Consider the following 21,299-nt stretch of genomic DNA (forward strand, 5'->3'; position numbering starts at 1 on the left):
GGAAGCTCCAAGGCTCCATACCATGAGTCCCTGCAGCCACTCCTAATTGGCTTACACATTCCTCCAAGGATTTACCACTCACTTCTTATTTGTGTTTATAAAGAATTATTGAAACATTTGCTTTGGCTCCCTGAATTACACCCAGACAAGTGTCAAAACACACACATGGTTTCCACTTGCCTTGTGTTTTTTTCCCACATTGGGTGACATAAACAAGTGAAATTAAAGTCTCTATTTTATTTATGTGTGCAGTCCCCAGACTCAGGCTGTAGCTCTGCTTGCATGCTGGTTTCTTCTCTCTTTTAAAAATGTGAAAATTTTATGACCACCCTGGCCACATGAGTTGTTAAGAACATCCAAAAACCACATCATTTTCTTTGCCTGATTTTTTGTGTGTTATAAATAGATAATTTGCCTGCAGAGAAGGAAGCGCTCCTTCGTGTTTTCAAATTACACTAGATTCATTTTAGGAAACAGACTGCAGTAAGAAAACAGGTCTTGCCAAATAAAATACTTCTCTATTATGAGCCAAACTAAACAGCTTGAAGCTTTGGTGACGCTGTCCCTTTATGAAACTTGGAGGAAGCACAGGCATCCTTACAGAGTGGCCAAGATGATAAAAGGAGGTTCCTGACATTTTTATCTTTAAGGACTTCCTTGGAGCCCCTATTAGCACCTTCACCCGAGAGTGTAAGTGTGATGAGCTCAAACACTCACCCACATCTGCTGTCCATGAATGAATCTGGGCTTCCTTTTTTTAAATTTCATTCGCCGGGTGTGCCACCTGCCGGTGCGTCACGGCTGCTCCAACCAATCCTGACGCAGTAATTTTTTTTTGTCGTGCGTCCTTGGAGATCCCGCGGTGCTCTCCGCACATCGCTGCCCAACCTCCGGCTCGGTGACGGCAGAAGGTGGCAATACTTGTTAGTAGAAGTAGCGGTTAAGCGCACCAGATGAGATTGGATTGAAAGCGCTGCTGTGGCAAAAATGGACCCGTGACAAGTTTGACTGGATTGCCGATTTTCTCATCTCCTTGTGCTGCTTTGGACCCACGAACTATTGAATGTTGTAAGGTAGGTGGAAATTGTTTAAACGGATAAAGTTTTAGGAATATTTAGTCGCTGTGAAGTGTTTGGTGCGATCTCCTGCTGCTTTATTTGGACGTTTTTTCGTCGCGTAACGCTGTCTTTTGAAAGTTGCGCACACGAGATATCATCACTGATCCCACATGCTGATATTTAAACCACAAATATTACTTTTGGGATATTTTTGCACGCGCATAATCGTTTTGCTTTGGTTCAATGCAAGTTTGACAAGTGCTTCTCCGCCTGGTTCAGCATCCCTCCCTGGCAGCCCTGCCCTGTGCGCTCTGATGCCTCTCCTCCAAGGCTTACGTGGCTTCACAAATAAATCAGCTCCAGTAAACTTCATTTAAGAAGCTATAAAATGTTACATTTCATGTTTTGATTCATCCAAAGTGAAAATTATTCTAAAGTGGAAAGCAATACCACAAAAAGAGTGAACCTTCTAATGCGTATTCTTCTTCTTGGTACGCTTATTGTTACTTTGGTGATTTAATGGACACAAGAAGAAATTAATCGTGTCCTTACATGGCAAGCAGAAAGCGTTCATGAATTGAAGCTGTTTATTTATGAAGCCCATAGATGGCTAAGTGAAGGAATGTTCCCTCTCAGTGACCTGGGGTGCTTTGACATGGTGCTGGGTAATGAGTAAGAGCAGAGGGAATGGCATCTGTGCCATGGTGCAAATATTTTCCTTTAAGTCCACGGCTGCACTTATTCATCTCAGAAGCCGGAGAGTGAGTTTGACAATATAGCTGCTGCATATCACAAAACTATTTCCATCTGCAAAGCTCTCTAGTTTAACATTTTAATATGTTGCATATATCAACAGCACACACCAGCATGTTTTTATATCAATATATCAACACAGCCATTGTTAGGGAACAGTGCAGTGTGTCACTGTGAATGCAGTCTGCTACTAGTCTGTTGAAGGAATGTGTTTAGATGGTTTTGACTTTCCATTGCCTCCTGCGGGAGGAGACACAGTGGAGGACATTCAGAAAAAAAAAAAAGACACACATGAAGGGGAAGATGAGACAGAGAAAGGTGAGCAGAGCTTGATGTATTGTTTGAACCCCAGTCAATATCTCCTGACTAATATTTATTTCTCCCCTTGATGAATGGTTTTTCTGTGCATGTTGCCACCGCCTTATTGATCATCATTATGACTTTCTCCAAATGGGCTGTGGGTGGAGGATAGTACATTGATATTACTGGCCCTGGTGACAGACGTATAGATGGCTCCAAGCAGGATGAAAATGTCTTGCTCTTACCCTCTGCTGTACCTGTGGTGGTGCGTGGGTGCTGGCATGTGCACTGAGGCTTCTGATACTGAGGCTTTTGCTTCATTAGTCCCAAGATTGTAGCTATCTACACATGCTGCTGAAACAGTGTGCACTGCATCATATTTGGGTTATTGTTTCTTTTTTTTCACTGCACCATAAAGTCAGACTATTTCCTTGGAATTCTGTTTGATTCTTAAAGGAACACTTTTTCCTTCTTTTTCTGAGAATAAGAAGAGTACAGTTCTGTACAGTTCATATGAGGCAACAGCCAGCAGCTGATGGGCTTGGCTTAAAACTAATAATAGAAACTGTTCCAGTAGTTGAAATTTCAATTTATTATTGATTTTTTCCCCACTATGTTTTTTAGAAAAAAAAAATCTGAGGAACTTTTGGTCCCCTTTGTTTTTTGTGCCCCCTGTGGCAAAGAATAGTATTTTATCTTTCTGGACATTGTGTTCAAGACAGTCTGGCTGCAGCCTGTTCATATTTGACGGCCACTCTCCAGACGGTTCATCTGAGATTAAGGTGACCAGATTTCTGAAGTGTAAACTGGTGATGTTTCCAGTTCGCCAGAGTAGAACCACTAAATATTGTCATGATGACATACCAACTGTGGAATTGTCATATATTTTGTTGGGAGCATCAAACACAACCTTGTGGCCTTATTCTAAGACTGTATTATGTTAACAATTCATCAAATACGAGAAATAATACAGGAACTTAAGAACCAATAATCAATTGAATAGGTTATTTAAATAACTTGGCTACACAACTGTTCATCTGTAACTCTTCCACTCTTCTTCTGGATCCAGGAATTTTTATTTTATTTTATTTTCATTAGAATAATTTCCACCAGAGAGCTGCCATGATCCTGTGTCAAGTTATTGCCACTGAAAATCAAACATTCCCTGCTGTTGCAGCTCCCACTACAGACATATGACTGGCAAAGCACAAGTTGACTTTTATTTTGAAGGAACATTAGACTACTTACAGGAAATCAGGGATGTCCCGATCCCGATCACATGTATCAGATTGGGGCTGATACTAAGGATTTTTAATTGATTGGCGATCGGCAATTTACGTCAGGCAGCGGTAGCATATTAGCTTTCATGTGTTAAAAATATCAGCGGTGCGGAAATACTTCAAACTTAAGAGCAAAAACAGTCCAACGACCACTTGCAACATCTGTAACACGTTTCACGAGGTGGTAGCAAAGCTGCGTTTAATTCTACAAATGTGATCCGTCATTTTCGATCAAAACATGCAGCGGAATACGGAGACTTTACAAGAGCAACAGGCAGCTTCACCGAAGCAAAAACCTCGACATAATAGGCAACAGAAAAGGTGGTCGAATTCATCGCATTGGACAACCAGCCTGTCTCCGTGATGGAGAATTTGGACCCATGTTATGCCATTCCGTCTCCACGTTACATTACTGTCACTGCTGTACCGGAGCTTTACAACAAAGTATGTGATAGTATACTAGAGAAAGGCAACTTCACTGCTGTTAGCTTCACTACAGACATTTGGAGCTCCGATGTTTGCCCCATGTCACTGCTGAGTCTCTGAGAAATAAAGTGAGGGGGAAAAGGTGATGTAGAAGCTCTAGTCGCACTTTAGAAATTGCACTGAAATAACAAGAGTGCCTTGTATTTGATATTTGGGTTTTATTCCAGTGTAAATGTTTTGGTTCATGTCTCAGATTAGATGAGGATTGCTGTTTTGAGTCTTTATGATTCATATGTTTTTGATCCTATTCAAGTTAAACTGTTTACACCACTTTAATGTGGAGTGGGATGTTCTTGATTTATTTTTTTTAGTTCAGTTTTTGTTGTGACTAATAGAGTCAAGTTAACTTCTAAGTGGAATTTTAATATTTAAAATTCATTTGCTGAATTCATATGCTATTGTGACTATTGACTCTGTTACACCACCTCTAAGTGAATCTGAGGTTATTTGAGTTCACTTTTTTCACTGCTCAGGTCATTCAGCTGACTACTTTAAGTGGATTTTGATTGTCTGATTGAATACTAAACGCTGCACTAAGTGAATATGTAAATTTATTTTTTGACAGATAATTAAAGTGAAACAGAGCTATTACACCACTCTGAGCAGAAATGTGATTTTCTGTTGTTTACGCCATATTGGCTGTACAAAGTTAAATTGAATAAGTTTGAGATATCTAATAGTAACAATTGAAACTCTAATCTAGGTAATTATGAGTATCTGATCGGGACTCAGTATTGGCAGATATTCAATATTAAAAAATCTGATCGGGACAACCCTACAGGAAATGCCTGAGTTTAGCATTAGCACTTAGCTACTCATCAAAAAGCGTCCAGGCTATTGACAAAACAGCAAAGATGTTATGTACATGTTAAGTACATGCTAAAAGTTCCACATAAAATCAGACTAAACCTCCGTTTAGGGTTAGGGTGAGGGTTAGGATACCAAAAGTGCAAAACCTACAAAACTTTTAATGAAGCCGAGTAAACAGTTTTGCTAACAGGAAAATCTCATCCTCTATGAAAGTATTCCCTTTAAAGCCAGTGTAGATTACATGGCTTTGTAGCAAACAGAGCTAAAGCTAAGCTCACAAAGAAGCTACATAAGCTACATATTTGTTATCTACATAGCTAAGTTAGCTTAGGCTACATTCGCTAAAGCTCATATTGCTACAGCTAACTTAGCAATAGAAAATTGAGCTATGTAGCTAAAACCAAGCTTGCAAAGAAGCTATGTAAGCTACATAGGTATATAAACTACATAGCTATGTCTTCTTGACCTACATTTTCTAAAGCTCATGTTGCTGAAGTTAACTAAGCTACATTGGCTTATATAGCCTACTACAATAAATTACATAGCGTAGATATGTTAAAGCTAGCAGAGCTAAAACACGCCACTCTTCATGTAAGGATCTATGCACAATTGAATTCAGGATTAGACCAGTGACTTCTATTTCGTTTTATTCATGAAATATTTCTTAGTCTGTAATTTTTGCAGTATGGTTGCATGTCTGTGGCCATCATAAATGTACAGTCTATAGCCAGACCCCTTTCACAGTGTTCCGTACATGCATAGATAGTGTTTCACTCTCCCGTCCTTTAAAATGCATCAAACATTGTATTTGTTGTAAAAAAATTTAACAAAAGTGGTTTCTTCAGTCCTCTGATACCTCCTCCCTGGCAGCAGTTACAGGAGTTAAAAACAGTGAATAAAGACAGTAATTATTGTGAATAAATGTCTTATTGCTTCTGTAGGTTACAACAAGTCATCCGTTTATTTTTGGTCTGTTTAACAATTTCAAATCTCCCCACTGGGGCTTTAACCTGTAGGATGAATATGCTGGAGAAAAACTGCCAGTCAAAAAGTATGGCTGGAAAAAGCTTCTCAGCTACTCAGTATACTTCCAACTTAAAAGGTACCATTCCCATCTTCACACGCCATGGCATGTTTGTTTAATCCATACAAAAAAATGAGTTTAAGTTCAGTCATGTAAACATCACTATGATGACAAGACTCCAGGAAGTCACCGCTCCCTGCCAAGAGTCCCCATAAAAACTCCCATAAATCCACAACTTTTATAGAAATAAACAAATATATGTTAATATTGATTTCAAGAACATCGAATCTTACTCTTTTGTTTGAATCAACACAAAAAAGGAAGACCAGGTTCAAAAAAGGACCCTCCAGCTGATGACAAGACTTCATATACTCACAGCATCCTGCCAAGAGTTCCAATAAACCCTGAATAACCCCACCTGTGCAACATAGGGTTTTGTTAGAAAAAATAATTCTGAAGCAGAAAAGCATCTTTTGGATCTTTGGCCACTAAAGCCATCTCACCAGCACATTTTCTAATCAAAACCATTGCAGTTCAGCATTTTCAGCGTGCAGCAGAAACACCTCTGTTGTCAGGTGGTTTTTGTTGCTGAAAAAGTTATTATGGAACGACACCGCACTTTTCCTTCAGATCAAAATTTGAGAAGGGGCAGGACTTCTGATTTCATTTTCATCAACAGCAGTGGCTGATTTAACTGACTTATTATTTTGAGGGCACAACTCCAAAGTCCAGAGCTGCTGCTTGTTTAAGATTATTTCCTTCAAGTGGGGCGACTGTGCTTCACAGGGTTGATCGTCTTGTAATCGGAGGGTTGTGGGTTCAAACCCCATCTCCTGCTGTCACATGTTGATGTGTCCTTCCTCAAACACAGTTTGCTCCCATTACTTTGTCTGTGGCGTGTTAATATGTATGGATGCTTTTGAATGCGATTAGCTAATACTGATTGCCAATTCTCCATAGCGACCTTCATCATAAGTGTGTGAATGTGACCTGTAGAATAAAAGCGCTTTGAGAGGCCAATGACTAGAAAAGCCCCATTCAATTCAAGTCCATGTACCATTTGTTAATTTTATACTTCCATTGAAAGAAAACATTTTGGGCAAATGCAGCAATTTAAAATAGGCCCAAGTTTAGGTGCGGTCAACAGGCGGTCTCTCTCCTAACAAGCAGTCTGTGTTCAAGTCCAGCATGTGGCTTATTGAGCACATATTCCCCACATGAATTAAAAAGTATAGCCAACTTTTTATAACACAATGTGGCAAAGTGCTGGATCGGCAAATAACCCCGTACCTGACCTGACCTATTATAACTCAACTAAAACCGAGACCAGTAGCACTGTCAGCACAAGTAAATAAACATATTCGACACAAGCCCATTAAGATATTCTTCAACTGTTACTTTTTGAACTAAACCAGGCTAGCATTCAAGACTTTCTGATATTTACTCTAAGCTAAGCTAAGCTAAGCTAAGCTAAGCTAATTGGTTGCAACTGTAGGCTCCTTTTTAACATGCTATTGTCACATGTTCCTTTAAAATATTTACTATTCTTCATATCAGCTGCTCCTTAACAAATGTTAATTTATAAAGCGACTGTGGCAGATTTCTTTGGTAGAGGCTTTACCCTTAAATTAAACATTTTCCATCTACGCAGTGATCCGCACCAGAAGCATGCTATAGAGCATCTTTCCTCCTGGTCCTTCTCTGGCACATGCCAGAGGTGCCTCTTGCTCTGCTCTCCTCGAGATACATGCCAGGTCAATTTTTCAGCGGAGGCTGCTGCCAAAACTCATCAATCTACAAAGGACAGGAACAAGAAGGCTCAAAGTATCCAGTTGATCTCAAAGTACAACACAATGCACAGACTATGGACTGTAAATCTTATCATATTGGCAAAACTGCATCACAACCAGTGGCACAAGTCACAAGCCATCAGTCGGATAGAGGGTCACAGAGGAACCACAACACCTTAGACAACGAAAACTTCATTTTTTAAGTGGAAAACCACGGGATTTTATATGACAGCAAACTTCTTTTCTAGAAAACGTAAAGATTTTAAGTTTGTAATGAACTCACCCATGTCAGAAGCTCACCACTGGCAGCTCTAAAGGCCAGTGGTTTACATTGCTGACTTTGATACAGGAGGCTGGGGTTTTGGGTCTCAGTCTGGTTTGATTGGTGTTGTTTGCGTTGTAACATTGCGCTGTCAGTTGAAACATAACTGTGGGGAACATGCAATACTGCAGATTTGATTTTGCTAAAAACAATTAAGGAGAAAAAGGGGAGAAAAAACAAGTATATAATGTGTCGGTTGTACACAGCAGTAAAATGGAGGTCTTCAGCTGTAATATGATACAGGTCAAAGCATCTCACAGTACAACCCTGATGCTGCAACCCACACTGACTGGCACACCAGGCTACTTTTAGAGTCAGCAGCAGGAGACAACGATGGCTATTTTACGGGAGTCAGCTGGCCAAACAGACAGGCTAACTCCTCCACTGGGTTTCATTAAAGCTTGTCTTGATGTTAAAGCCTGTTTAATCCACTTTCACAGCCAGGCAGACCACAACAGAGGGAATCAGAGTGTCTATCTTTAGGGAATGCATGAAGAGAAACTTTTTCCATCCAAGTTTAATTATCAAAACAACCAAACATATCCTCTGTAGTTGTCCCTTTAAAGACTCATTTGAAGTTGTGAAAACTTTGTGTTTGAACAGATGGGAAAGTCTTCTCCGCATTAGATTAAAGGCAGTCAATCAGTGTCTTCTAAATGAGCTGGTCCATAAAACGTGTTTATTCCGGCCTGCGCTCCCTCTCCAGTCTTCTGTTGTTTCTCCAGTAAGTGGACACGTTGCCTCAGGGTGCTGTTACTGTAAAGCCTTATGGAGTGAGTGCCCCTTTGTCTTTGTCTCCACTCTCTGGGAAGCAACTGTTGTTGTGCATTGTTCATTGCTCCTGCTTAGCCTCATAGTGACAGTGCTGGAGAGACACTGATACACTTTATTAGCATAAGCAGCTTGGTAGGGATGTAATGATAATTCACAGTGAAACCAAAAACTTATATTAATAAGGACAATTAAAACGGAGCCAAAATACATGTCCCAATACATTAAACGAGATTTATTTACTGTTTAGTACCTGTAAAACTCAAACTGCCAAAACTGAATTGTGAACTGATTATTTTGTCACTTGAGTTGAGTAAGCTTGAGTTTTCCAATATTTTGCCACATTAATTTTACACTCTACCTTTACAAGCCTTCCAAGGCCAGCTACTGAGAAGCATCCCTGCAACATGATGCTGCCACCATTGTGCTTTACTGTGGTGGTGTGCAGTGATTGGTGTCCACTAAACATAATGTCTTGTTTGATGGTCAAAAAGCACCATTTTGGTCTCATCAGACCAAAGAACTTTCTTCCACTTGACCATGGAGTCTCCCATATGCCTTTTGGTGAACAAGTTTTCTTCAACAGTGGCTTTGTCTTTGCCACTCTCCTCAGCAGCTCAAGCTCGTTACTCTTTCAGAGTAGTCATAAAACATCCAAGGGGGTTAATATTTTTTATAGGCACTGTATTTTCCACATCCATCGGGGCAACTGTCCATCGACTGTATTTGAAAAAGGGCAGCAACCTTGAAAAAAAATCTTGTACAGTGATTAGATAAACACTCCGGCCATTACATAAATTACAGACCAATCAGAGCAACAAAACATATGAAAAATTGCAGTTTACTATCAGTCATGACTCAAAATCATGCTGAAGCTGGTTTGTAGAAGGGCAAAACTGTCTTTTCTGCCAACGAAAGCTTTCAGTGCAGTTCTTAGCTCTTCTTTTAATAAAGGGTTGTGCTTAAACCACTATAGCTATCTGAGCCAATCACTTCACTGGTGGCAGCCGTTGTTTGCCGGCTTGCATTATAACTAGACTTGACCCGTAGCTTCACCATGCTCTCCTTAAATTACACTAATTGGTCTGTTCTCAGACCTGGCACAGTTTCAGCTTGGAAATTAAGTATTTAATTCAAACTGTGAATAAAAGACTTCTACTTTTTACTCGAGCAGATTTATGGACCAGCTCTTTTACTCTTACTGAAGTAAACTCTAACTAGAGTAACTGTACAGTATTTTTACGTGAGTACAGTAGATGTGTTCTTTTCTACCTCTATTTAATAGAAACCACTAGTCCTGTTACTGATGGTCTTGCTTGCTTCTTAAGGTCATATACAGACATAAGAACCAGTTTGAGTTTGTTCCATAACCACCTAACTCTTCACAGGAGCTTTCATTTTTGTCAATGCACTTTTAGTGCATTGTAATACTGAACAATATAATAACTAATTAAGTGTTTTTCTTATGCTTTTCAGGCCTTAATATAAGTTTATTGTGCCTAATGAACAAAATATGTTATTGACTTCTAATTTATTTATATTCTCAAGGTTATACGACTTGCAATAAAAGTGCCCTACGGATGCAATCCAGCTTTTATGACTCACATAAAGTGTGTTAAAGTGACACTTACTGACCTTTCCCACTGGTCATAGACTTAACTGGTGCAGCTCCATATTGGAAGCAATATGGCGCTCACTTCAGGGCTGTTCACCACGCTGCTCCCTGTTTACCTTAGGATATTGTGTATGTGCAGCACACTGCAATGCACACACTCAGATAGAGATAATGTTAGTAAGAGCTAAAAGGTCAGACACTGGGCAGGCTGATTTATGGAGGCGGGGCTAAGGTCAGTGATGCTGTGAACATAGTGGGTCTTTTAGATATACTAAGTCTGTCGGTTGTGTGAGCTGTAGGTGTAAATGTTGCCATAAAAACATTCTATTGTTTTTATACTGTCTGCAAATGTCATGTGAGTCCTGGCACACTCCACTGCTCCCCCAGTGCTATTTTCTAGTACTTTTTTTTTCTTTTTGCTTAAATTCACAATCTCTTACATGCTCTCTTTTCTACTCAACACCACAATCTCTCCATCAAACTGTCTCCCTCTCTTTTCTGCTTCTCTCCTCAAAAACTGCTACCTCACTGTAGGGATTTCACATTCATGTCTAATATACGGCTGCTCCCTCTCGTGTCTCTTCTAAGCAAATAAATCAATAACATCTTGCTCTCCCATCATTTTTTACCATAACTCCAGAGGGACAGGTTCAAGATGTAAAGGAGGGCTGTACTATAAACAGAGGGGAAGGGGGAAAAAAGACAGAGAACATGATGATAGAGACAAGGCTGGTAAAATGTAGATGTCAAAAAAGCATGCATCGGCTCCAAAGCAGCAGGTGTTTGAGAGTGTTAACTGGTAATAAGCACAGAAACAGGATGAATTATGACTGTGATGGATGTTTGACATAGTCTGGCCAGCTTCAAACTCCTACTTTTAGCCTTGTATTTCCTTGTTTCAATTAATATTGCCGTCACATATAGCTTGTTTATTATTCTGAGTTAATATACTTTCACACAGTATTGATTTCATTAAAGATCCATGTGTAAATTAAATTCTTTCATGCAGCTTTTTTTCTTTTTTTCCCATACTAATCTAAACATTTCAGAGTTATGTGAGATGGATATTTGGTCCTTGGATTACACTCAGTGGTTGGCCTTTTGCTTTGATTTTTTTCAATCAAAGTTCATAAGATAGTAATTAACCTTTGCTGACACTTTTGTATTGGCTCCAGTTTCATAACAGCCTGCAGCTAATAGTCCTGAAAATAACAAGAACAAGACCATGTTTAGAGAACAGTGTCTGGATGCCTGTAAATATGGGTGAGCTGCTAATGTGAATGAGGAGGAGCTGAGAGACAAGAGTAAAAAAGGGAAGAAGAGAATAAAAGCAAAACTGTTGTTCAACAAGTATTAAAAAATCAAGGTTGAAAACTAAATGTTTTTTTCTTCTAAATATCTTGGCATTTGAGAAAGTTTTTCTTAACAGATTTTTCTAAATTCTAACCTCCAGTTAGAACCTCCACTTTCTAAATTCTCCAGATGTCTTTTCTATTTAAGATGAAAGATATCCTGTCTTGATAAGAGCTTGTTTCTGCACAATAGGATAAAAGCTGACGATACACTGAAATCTTTCCACTCATCACGCTTATTGTCCAACAAGAATGAGGAAACTATTCCTTAGCGTTAAGTCTGCAATGCAATGTGTTTTTCAGTAATTGGTTAGATTTAAAAGGAAATATGACGTCCGTCAGAGATACAGTGCTTAACAAATTTATTAGACCACCTGTCATATTTGCCTCAAAGACCATCCAGCATCATGAAGTGCTTTAATGCAGACTCCTTTTTTTAGTGAGCTCTCCACATTTTACCATTTTGAACAGGAATGAGGAATTTCAAACTGAACTCACCCAAATTTGAGCCGGCTCACTGGGCTTCTCTGAGAAGTCAGAAATTAATGAAGCATAACATTCAAGTAAATAACTATCATTTGACATATTAATCAAGAAATGATAATGTGCTTTACTATTTTTTCAGTTTTTTTGTAAATCAGTAAATTTGAAAATTCATGGATAACAATAATAATTATATTTTAGCATTAAAAGTATCATTTGGGTTAAAGAGCTTCTACATATTGGTGTATTAACCATTGCAGAAACATAACAATGATTTTGGTAATTACCAATGCTGTTAATTTAGGGCAGCTGTGGCATAAACCTCACTTTGGTTAGGGTGGTCCAAAAAATTTGTTAAGCACTGTATGTCTGATTGAATTAAAAAAAACATACAAACCAGGGAGTCCCAAAGCTGTGACATGACTTATGGTAACCTGAAACGCCGGATGGATGTGTTTCACACATCCATCTGGTAAACCTCTCATACACAGTGTTTGGGAAAGGGCAGAAGCTTTGAAAAAATCCTGGAGGGTAATTGGATGAACTTTCTGTCTGTCACCGAGGAGTAAACTCGTGACCGAGGAGTAAACCACATACAAAACTGCATAACGTGAACCATGGCAAATGTAGACATGTCAGTACATGACTTTTGTTGTTTTTAAAAAGAAAACAACTCACTGCTGTTCTTTGTTCTTCTTTTAACGAAGAAATGTCGTCAAGTTCTGATAAAACTGGCACTTTAGCAGCATCCACGCTAAGCTCTTCTGCCATAATTGCACCGGCCTCTTGTTGCTGCTTGCTGACGTCACGACCCCGCCTCGCCTGAAAGTACTGCCCCCCCGTCACTGATTGATCCTGTTACTTTCTAACCGGGCCCAAACGGTTCAGACGGGAGCTTTGCAAGATGGATTCCCCAGTGAGAAACACAGAAACGGGCGTATCCATCTGCTTTGGAAGGTTAAGAGCATGGCACAATACAGCAAACACTGAAAGTAAAAATGTCAGGAATCCTGACACAGGCAGCAGCTGCAGACCTGAAAACTATCCTCGAAAAAAGATGAAGACAGATCGGTTTCTCTTTCGCTATTGTCAGAAGTCCCGCCCCTTCTTGATTTTGATTGGCAGGTGAGGGAGCGTGACATCGGTGAGTTCAGAGCTGTTACATAACTTAAAGGGGTTTCAGCAGAGAGTGCTTTAAGCGCAATGACAAGAACAGCTTCCGCTGAGAGCGTTTTCTTCTGCCTGGGCGCTGAACGCTCAGAATGCTGGACTACACTGGTTTAGAATTAAAAATAAACACTGCCAGCGTTAAAAGAGTTGGCTATGGAAACAAGCCATATCACCAAAATGGTGCTTTTTGGCCATCAGTTAAGAGGCTATGATTGGCTATCACCAAATACTACACACCATCCCTACTATGGAGCACGGTGATGGAAGCATCAAGCCGTGGGGATGATTCTCAGTAGCCAGCCCTGGAAGGCTTGTAAAGGTAGAGGTTAAAATGAATGTGGCAAATATAGGAACATCCTGGAGAACAATCTTATTCAGTCTGCAAGAGAATGACAAGCTTAGGAAATTTTTTTTTTTTTCCTGCGAGACAATGACCTGAAGGATACGGCGAAAGCTACACAGAAATGGTTTAAAGACAACAAGGCAAATGTTCTGGAGTGGCAGAGTCAAAGCCCAGACCTCAGTCCAATAGAGAATTTGTGGCTGGACTTGAAAATGGCTGTTCATACCTGATCTCCATGCAACCTGATAGAGCTTGAGGAGTTTTGCAAAGAAGAGTGGAGTCAATTTGCAGTTCCCAGATGTGCAAGCTTGATAGAGACCTATCCACTCAGACTCAGTGCTGTGAATGCAGCCAAAGCTGCATTTACTAAATACTGACTTATTGGGGGTGAATATTCATGCAGTCACTTGTTTTACATTACATATTTTTGTTTAATTGACATTACTTTGCAGAAATCTGTTTTCACTTTGACATTAAAGAGTTTTTTTTTTACATTTTTGTCAAAAAAAAAAGCGCCAAATTATATTAACTATGATTGATATATAAATCAATAAAAGGGTGAAACATCCAAGGGAGTAAATACTTTTGAAAGGCACTGTACATACTGTTTCCACTGAGCAAACAGCCTGATTTTATACACCTTAAGGCATCAGGCTCAAATAAATCTCTAATTATTAAGGATGCTTTTCCATTATCACTACCAGATGATTGGTGATTTATTATATTTTACTACTATGTCACAACAAGAACCATCTCATTTAAAGCTAAATTGAAAACGCTTAAAATCTAATCACTCCCACGTTAGTTTGATTAGGTGTTGCCGTGTGATTAGGTTCCTGTCAGGATTAATTTATCAGAGTGTATCAGTGAGTTCTTTTTAGGATTCTGCTGTTATGTGTTTGGCATCTTACAAATGTAGAAAAGTCCTGCAGTGGGTTTGTTATGAGTTGTTTTGTTCCGCCTGCCTCCTCCTCTCTATTCTAATTCAGCTCGTCAGGCACGAATCATGTGAGTCGAATTGTGTGTCGAGGACACGGCTCTGACACATTATCGCCAAATCACAATTTTGGCAACTTTGTAATGTTCCATCTTCAAAACGTTTCAGAGGGTAGAACGAGGTGAAGAATTTCAAACATAAGTGAGTTATCTTTGCTCCTCTGTGCTGCTGTCATTTCACACTACTTTTGTTTGCCGTGTTCACCTAGAGCCAATCACAAGGGCTGGATAATCCTTGTAAGATAGGCCAAAACTTCAAATCACAGAAAAGCCAGCTGTAATCCACTGTAGCATTAATTATAAAAACTTTATATTCTCCAGTTTAATTTATTTTTCCTGGATAATTTTGTTAATATTGAGCAGAAACACAATACAATACAAATACCCTGGTAATTGTACTGACCCAGGCCTAGGGTGTTCAGTTCATTTCTGTATTTATATCTGTGTTTGCCTATCATCTGATACTTACAAATGACAAAATCAGAAAAGTAAAGAGCTTCATCACTCATACACAGAGCTACCGCACTGTAAAAACTGGAGTGTTAATTTCTCACTTTGTAGTTGATTTAACTCCCTAAGTGTAATTTTAACTTCACCCTGAGTTAAGTGGTCTTCAGTGTTGGAGTTGTTTGACAGTGTTGATCCCATCAACTCTGCAGAGAATTGATTGATGTAAGGTCCGCCCACTTTCATTTTAAAATTTGATTAATTTTCCCATGATGCCCTCATGCAGAGTGTTCATATGTTTTTTAGATGTTTTGAATTGTGTTTGGATATATGTAGATGATGCCTATTGTAGAGTAATCATTGCTTTGAGTCTTTTGTTCATGTTTCTGGTGAATTGTGGAAGATTTTTAAGTTTTTAAACTTTCCACCATGCGTGAAATAGTTTTCTGAGTAAGTGACTTCCTGCCATCGGCAGCAAAGTTTAGTATGTGTGCTAGGCAACAGGGCTGCATGAATGAGCAAAGTGTAAGTATCTATCACTTACCATAAGTCTCATTATGTAATAGCCTTGTTAAAGTGCATAAGTATTACACTTTAGCAATTGATTGATTATGTTATTAATCAATCTGCTGAAACACATCAGAAAAGAATGATCTTACTATAGTGTTAAAAAACACCTTGTGTTGAAAAGTACTACTTAAATGCTACAATGTATTACTATTGGAGAACTATATAAACTCAGCTTAGGTGTTAAATTTAACACTGTGGGAGTTGAATCAACACTGACGTAGAGTTGATTTGTTATTACAGAAGAATAGATAACCAACACAACTGGGAGTAATTTTTACACTCAGGTTGATTAACCTGTAGTGTTAAGTTTTGTTAACACTGTGCAGTGTTAGCCAGTGTTAATTTTTTACTCACTTTTGAGTTAATTTTACTCTGAAATTTTAACACTGGGCAAAGAGTTTATTTAACACCAGTTCTGATAAGCACCAAATACACTCGGACACAGTGTTAAATTTAACTCTTTAAGTGTTGATTTAACACTGCAAAATTTGCTGTGTGTATGTGATATTTGTAGTGCCCTGTGCACTCATCTTCACAGTGCATGCATGTCACAGAACATCTCACTTTCCATGTCAGTCAAAACAGCCACACTGCATGCATGAGCAATGCTGCTAGGACTCAGTTAGGAACAACTCTAAAATACAATGTTAAACTGCATCAAAAGGTTTCTTGTCAACTTCAAAATACAACACAATGCATGGACTCCTGATAGAAAATGATCCCATTATGTCTCATTCTGTGGCACAAGCAAAAGGTCATCATGAGGTCAGTGGGTCACAGAGCACTATGGCACATTGACAAGGAAAAGGAAACTTTTGAGGTGGAAAACCACAGAATTTTACATGACGCAACACATCCTTTGTAGCAAACATAAACCTTTTAACTTAATTTTGACACAACCAAAAAAGGGTAAAATAATCTGCGGTTGGCATAGTATTCACATGTGAACTTGTAGTTCTCCTGTGAACTTGTGACCTCTCATCTCAAGCTGCACTGTGCAACGTTTCAGACACACTTCCAGTGTGCGTGCTCGCTCGCCTTTGGTCAGAGCAAAATCCCTGCATGGTTGGATCATGGAGCAGGTGGTGTATGTGGAAACTGGAGGTTAGACTATTCTGAGGATCTCCTGAAACCGAAATTCAAGAAAAATTTTAGGGATATATTGGAGAATGAAGCCTACTAATTGTATTCAGTATGTTTCAATTGCTATATAGAACATGGAAAAAGCTTCAGATAGCAGACGAGTCTTAACTGTCCTGGCAAACAGCTAAAATGAGCCCACCTGTCAGTCAACTCAGCCAAGCCGGGATTATACAAATTTATCAACACTTTTAGCTCTAATATAATCAAATCACTAAAAAAAATCAGTACTCTAAAGCCAACATGAAAATTTGCTACAGAGGCCAAAACTGTTTTTTGTACCAGGATGCAAATTCCTGCAGATTGGTTAAAAAGTAGGCCTTTTAATATGAGCTATGATGAGGCTTCCTCCGCTTTTCCCTTTTTCTTAGGTGGATGCCTGATGGTGTTTTTGCACTTCTGCTTTGGCATCATTTTTAAACACCAGAGGTATCTGTTTGGGCCCCACACTGTGAGGCACACAGCCAGTATGTAAAACTGTGTTCCTAGATCTGTGATATCGGCCAATTTCTAAAGCAAAGGCACCACATCAGTATCAGGACTGAAGCTGCATTATTAATATTGTTTTGACCTGATCTGTTTAACAGGTGTTTGCAGTTTAGATTTAATCCCTGTTTTTGCCACTTTTTATTAAACACCCGTCACACATTAGAAAGGACTCATCTCACTCGCAAAGCACAGGTGAGACTTAACAGGATGGCCACAGTTTTCACTGAGAGGATTGTAGCTCTTGATATTCACTTTTTGGTTTTTGACATAATATGAAACCACAGGATACAGTTTCACCAAGGTTAGCATGTGTTTCTTTTTTTTTTAATATTTTCCCAAGGGGATTTGCAGAAGATAAGCTGCTGCACCAACCTGTTAGAGCTAATATCTCTGCAGTCTCTCTGCCAACTGTGTCTTTGATAAGATTTGGGCAGAGCTGCTGTGCAAAACAGCAGCACTTCTATATACTTACTAAAGTGTGGGTGTTCTGTTTTCAAAATACAATGAAGACTATTCAGTAGTGTCTGATGTATTGTGCTTTTTTGAGTTAGTACATCTAAATGCGTATTTTTAGACCTACAACAAATAGTATATGCATGTGCTGTATATGAACTCAAATGTGATTTGCAGGTCAGGCTGAATATAACAGTAATGCTTGCCTATTGCAAACATCATCCTTAATGTTCCCTGAGTTGTGCCTTTAAAAATGCAAGTAGATGCTTCAGTTATGCTTTGAGGCTCACATTTTTTTCTTTAAGTATAAGGGTGGTTTAGCATTAGGAACTAGGGCACAGATCTGATGACACTTGACCCCAAAATCTTGTTCCATTTGGTCAGTGTGAACACAAGCGTACCATGCTTGGTACCAAAGTCTGCCTGAAGAGGCAGTTTCAGGTATGATTCACATATACTCAGGCATGGTACATGTAAGATGTGGATAAAACAGTCATTTCTAAATGTCTGTTGTTGTTTTAAATTATTGCATCCATGTAGCATGGGTCCATGTCCTCCTGTGACAAGCATGGTAGATGTGGAAGTGTAATAGGGTTGCTGTTAGCATCTCAAAAAACATCCTTAGTATCAGGATGGACTCCATTGTTAGCTAACTAATACCAACTGGTGTTGAAATCGCTCGTTATCTTTGTTTTAGCTTGATGAAGTGTTATTATTCCTGAAGAAGTCCGCAGACCCAGACAGCTGACCGGTGGATGTGTGAACAGTAAAAAGTGTGTGGAGGCAGAAGGATTCAAAATGGCGAAAGCTGCATCGTAAATTAATGCCTGACACAGAGGGTTTTTTTGGGAGAAATGAAGTGCTGTGCACGTTTTCGACAGCACACAGGCGAGCCAACATATTTTCTTGGCCAAATATTTCGTAAAACTCGTTAATTTATGCGGATAAAACATTCCCATCTACAGCTGATATGTGCCAGCTCTCTCTGAGCTTGTAATAACAACAGGATCAAATTACACGGAAATCACTGGAGGCTAATGCCACTACTATAGCTAAGCACCTCATACGACCCAACTTCCCTTTAAGCTGACATTGCTAAAGCCAGTTTAGCTGTAGATAATGCTGCTACATAGCTGATGTAGCTACATAGCTAAAGCTTAGTTAGCAAAGCAGCTACATAAGCTATGTATTTACATAATATGGGTAGCTAAGTAAACTTCAGCCACATTAGTTAAAGCTCACATTGCAAAAGCCAATTTAGCTATAGATAATGCTGCAACCTAGCTAATGTAGCTACATAGCTAAAGCTTAGCTCACAGCTTTGTAAGCTACATAAGCATGTTATTTATTTTTATCTACCTTGTTTAAGCTAATTTAGCCACATTGGGTTTGTAGTAATCTTAATCATGTAGCCAGCATTGCGATGTTAGCTAGATAAGAGCTCTGACCTTTTTCTTTCTTTTATTTATGAAATGTTTCTTAGTAGGGCTGCACGGTGGCGCAGGGGTTAGCGCTGTTGCCTCACAGAAAGAAGGTCCCTGTTTCGCTTCCTGTTTAGGGCCCTTCTGTGTGGAGTTTGCATGTTGCACGCATGTGTTCTCTCCAGGTACTCCGGCTTCTTCCCACCACCAAAAACATGCATTAGGTTAACTGTTGACTCTAAAAAGTGTGAGTGTGAGCGTGCCTGGTTGTCTGTCTCTATGTGTCAGCCCTGTGATTGACTGGTGACCAGTCCAGGGTGTACCCCACCTCTCGCCCAATGACAGCTGGGATAGGCTCCAGCCCCCCCCGCGACCCACGAACAGGATAAGCGGTATGGAAAGTGTATGGATGCATGGATGTTTGTTTCTAAGTCTGTATGGTTGCAATGTGGTTATTTCATTTATGTAACTGAGATATACAGCTTCTCAGATAAATGGCCTGTGAGTGGCCATCAGAGATGTAAGGTCTGGAGCCAGATCCCTCTCAGTGTGTCAGTGGGGGAGAGGGGAGGGGGCAATCACTCATGCCTGGGCACAGTATGGAACTATCATGCCTGATATGAAAACAGCCTTTCCGGATGTTAAATAGTACTGTAATTATACTTGATCTCAATTGTCTCAATTTAAATCAAATCTTGGTTTCACCTGTGACTTTTGATAATGTTCATTATTGCAGTTATTCAGTCAATCTAAAACCATTCTTTAGTTGTTTAGTGTCAGACAGGACAGATGCTATTTCAAGACACTTCACAAAAAGAGCATGCATTGATTGTTCTCTTTTTTATCCACCTTGAGCACAGAGTAACAGTGGCATAGGAAAAGCTTCCTTCCACCAGGCAAAGCCCTCTAACAGAACCAGACTCATGTTGAACAACCATCTGCTGTTCATTTATTTGAGGACTAAACTCAATCTTACTTCCAAGTTCCAAGCAATGCTGCATCTGGCTCAGCCACCACTGTGTTGACTCAATTTGTGATTAATATATTGTTTCTTCTTAAGGCGACAGCAAATCCTCTCTGCGTTGTCCTTTAAAAAGCTTGTTTGTTCTAATTGTACACTAAATGATGCTTAAAGTTTTTTGTGGTTTACATTTGTGACTGCCTCTGACTCATCCTCTGCCTCGGTTCCAACAAAATGTAAAAATGACATTTCTAAGGGAAAGTAAAACAAACAACAGGACTTGAAATTTTATTTTTCGGTTTTCCCCTAAAGCAGATAAGAGTGGCGCTGGCCTGGCCCTTTGAAGAAGTTTAAACCCATCCCTGTCTTATAGCCCTCTCTCTTCCTGAGAGTGATTGGCATTTTGACGAGAGACAGAGTTGTAGAACTTGTAGCAGGCAGGAGCAAGCATAAGAGCGAGCCCGCTGGCTAAACTCTGTAGAGAAAAATTAATCAGAGCCAACAAGACCCTCAGCCCTTGGGCCATTAAATCAAATCCTCAACTGACATTTACATGAGTCTATGGCAACAAAGGGGGCACAACTTTAACTCCAATTTTCTCTCTTGTCAGTTTGTCTGAGGAAGTGTTTGGTTCAATACTTTACTGTCACAGTTATACAGCGTGGGGGGGCTCTGATATTGGACAGGTTGAAAGCTGAGACAGAATTAGACAAGAGGGACACAGATGTACAATGTTCCTGAGGGGATTTAAGGTGTTTCATAATAGTAACAAGCGGACAACGGCCTGGACGCAAGACAGAGAAAGTGAATCCTGTAAGTCCATCTCTGTCTTTGAGGCTCAACCCCTCACAGTTATATCTTTACTGTTGTCATATCAAGGCCTTCATGTTTACAAAATAAGCACAGCAGTCCAAATTACAGCATCGTTACATAATTAGAAAAAAGTAACTCTGAAGCAGTAAAAAAAGTGATTGTAGTATCTCAACATTTACCAGTGTGACAGTCACCAATAAATGCTCATCCCTCATTACAATGATAAAAAATGTGCATATTTAAGAGTTTTGTAAACTATTATAAACTTAATGTTTTCATAGAATCAGAACAGAAAGTTCTCGGACTTCCAGAAAAGAAGCTCCTGTGGCTGATGGATTATTACATATTACATAACCTGAGGGGTTATAGGCATCTGCCATGACTGCATTGAGCACAGGTGAAAATGAACCTTTCTTGCTAACACTTATACCCTTTAAGAGTTGAAATCTAAG

General features: G+C 39.4%; 1 protein-coding gene across 1 annotated transcript in view; it reads left to right on the top strand.

Moving 5' to 3' along the window:
- The first annotated feature begins 868 nt into the window (after window positions 1-868).
- The window catches only part of chrm3a (cholinergic receptor, muscarinic 3a), a 152,709-nt gene continuing 132,278 nt past the window's right edge, over window positions 869-21,299 (top strand). The window contains exon 1 of the mRNA XM_041790114.1: window positions 869-1,073. The gene's annotated coding sequence lies outside the window, so the exon portion shown is untranslated. The remainder of the gene's footprint in view (window positions 1,074-21,299) is intronic.

This window comes from Cheilinus undulatus, linkage group 6 (assembly GCF_018320785.1).
Source record: "Cheilinus undulatus linkage group 6, ASM1832078v1, whole genome shotgun sequence".
NCBI lineage: Eukaryota > Metazoa > Chordata > Actinopteri > Labriformes > Labridae > Cheilinus > Cheilinus undulatus.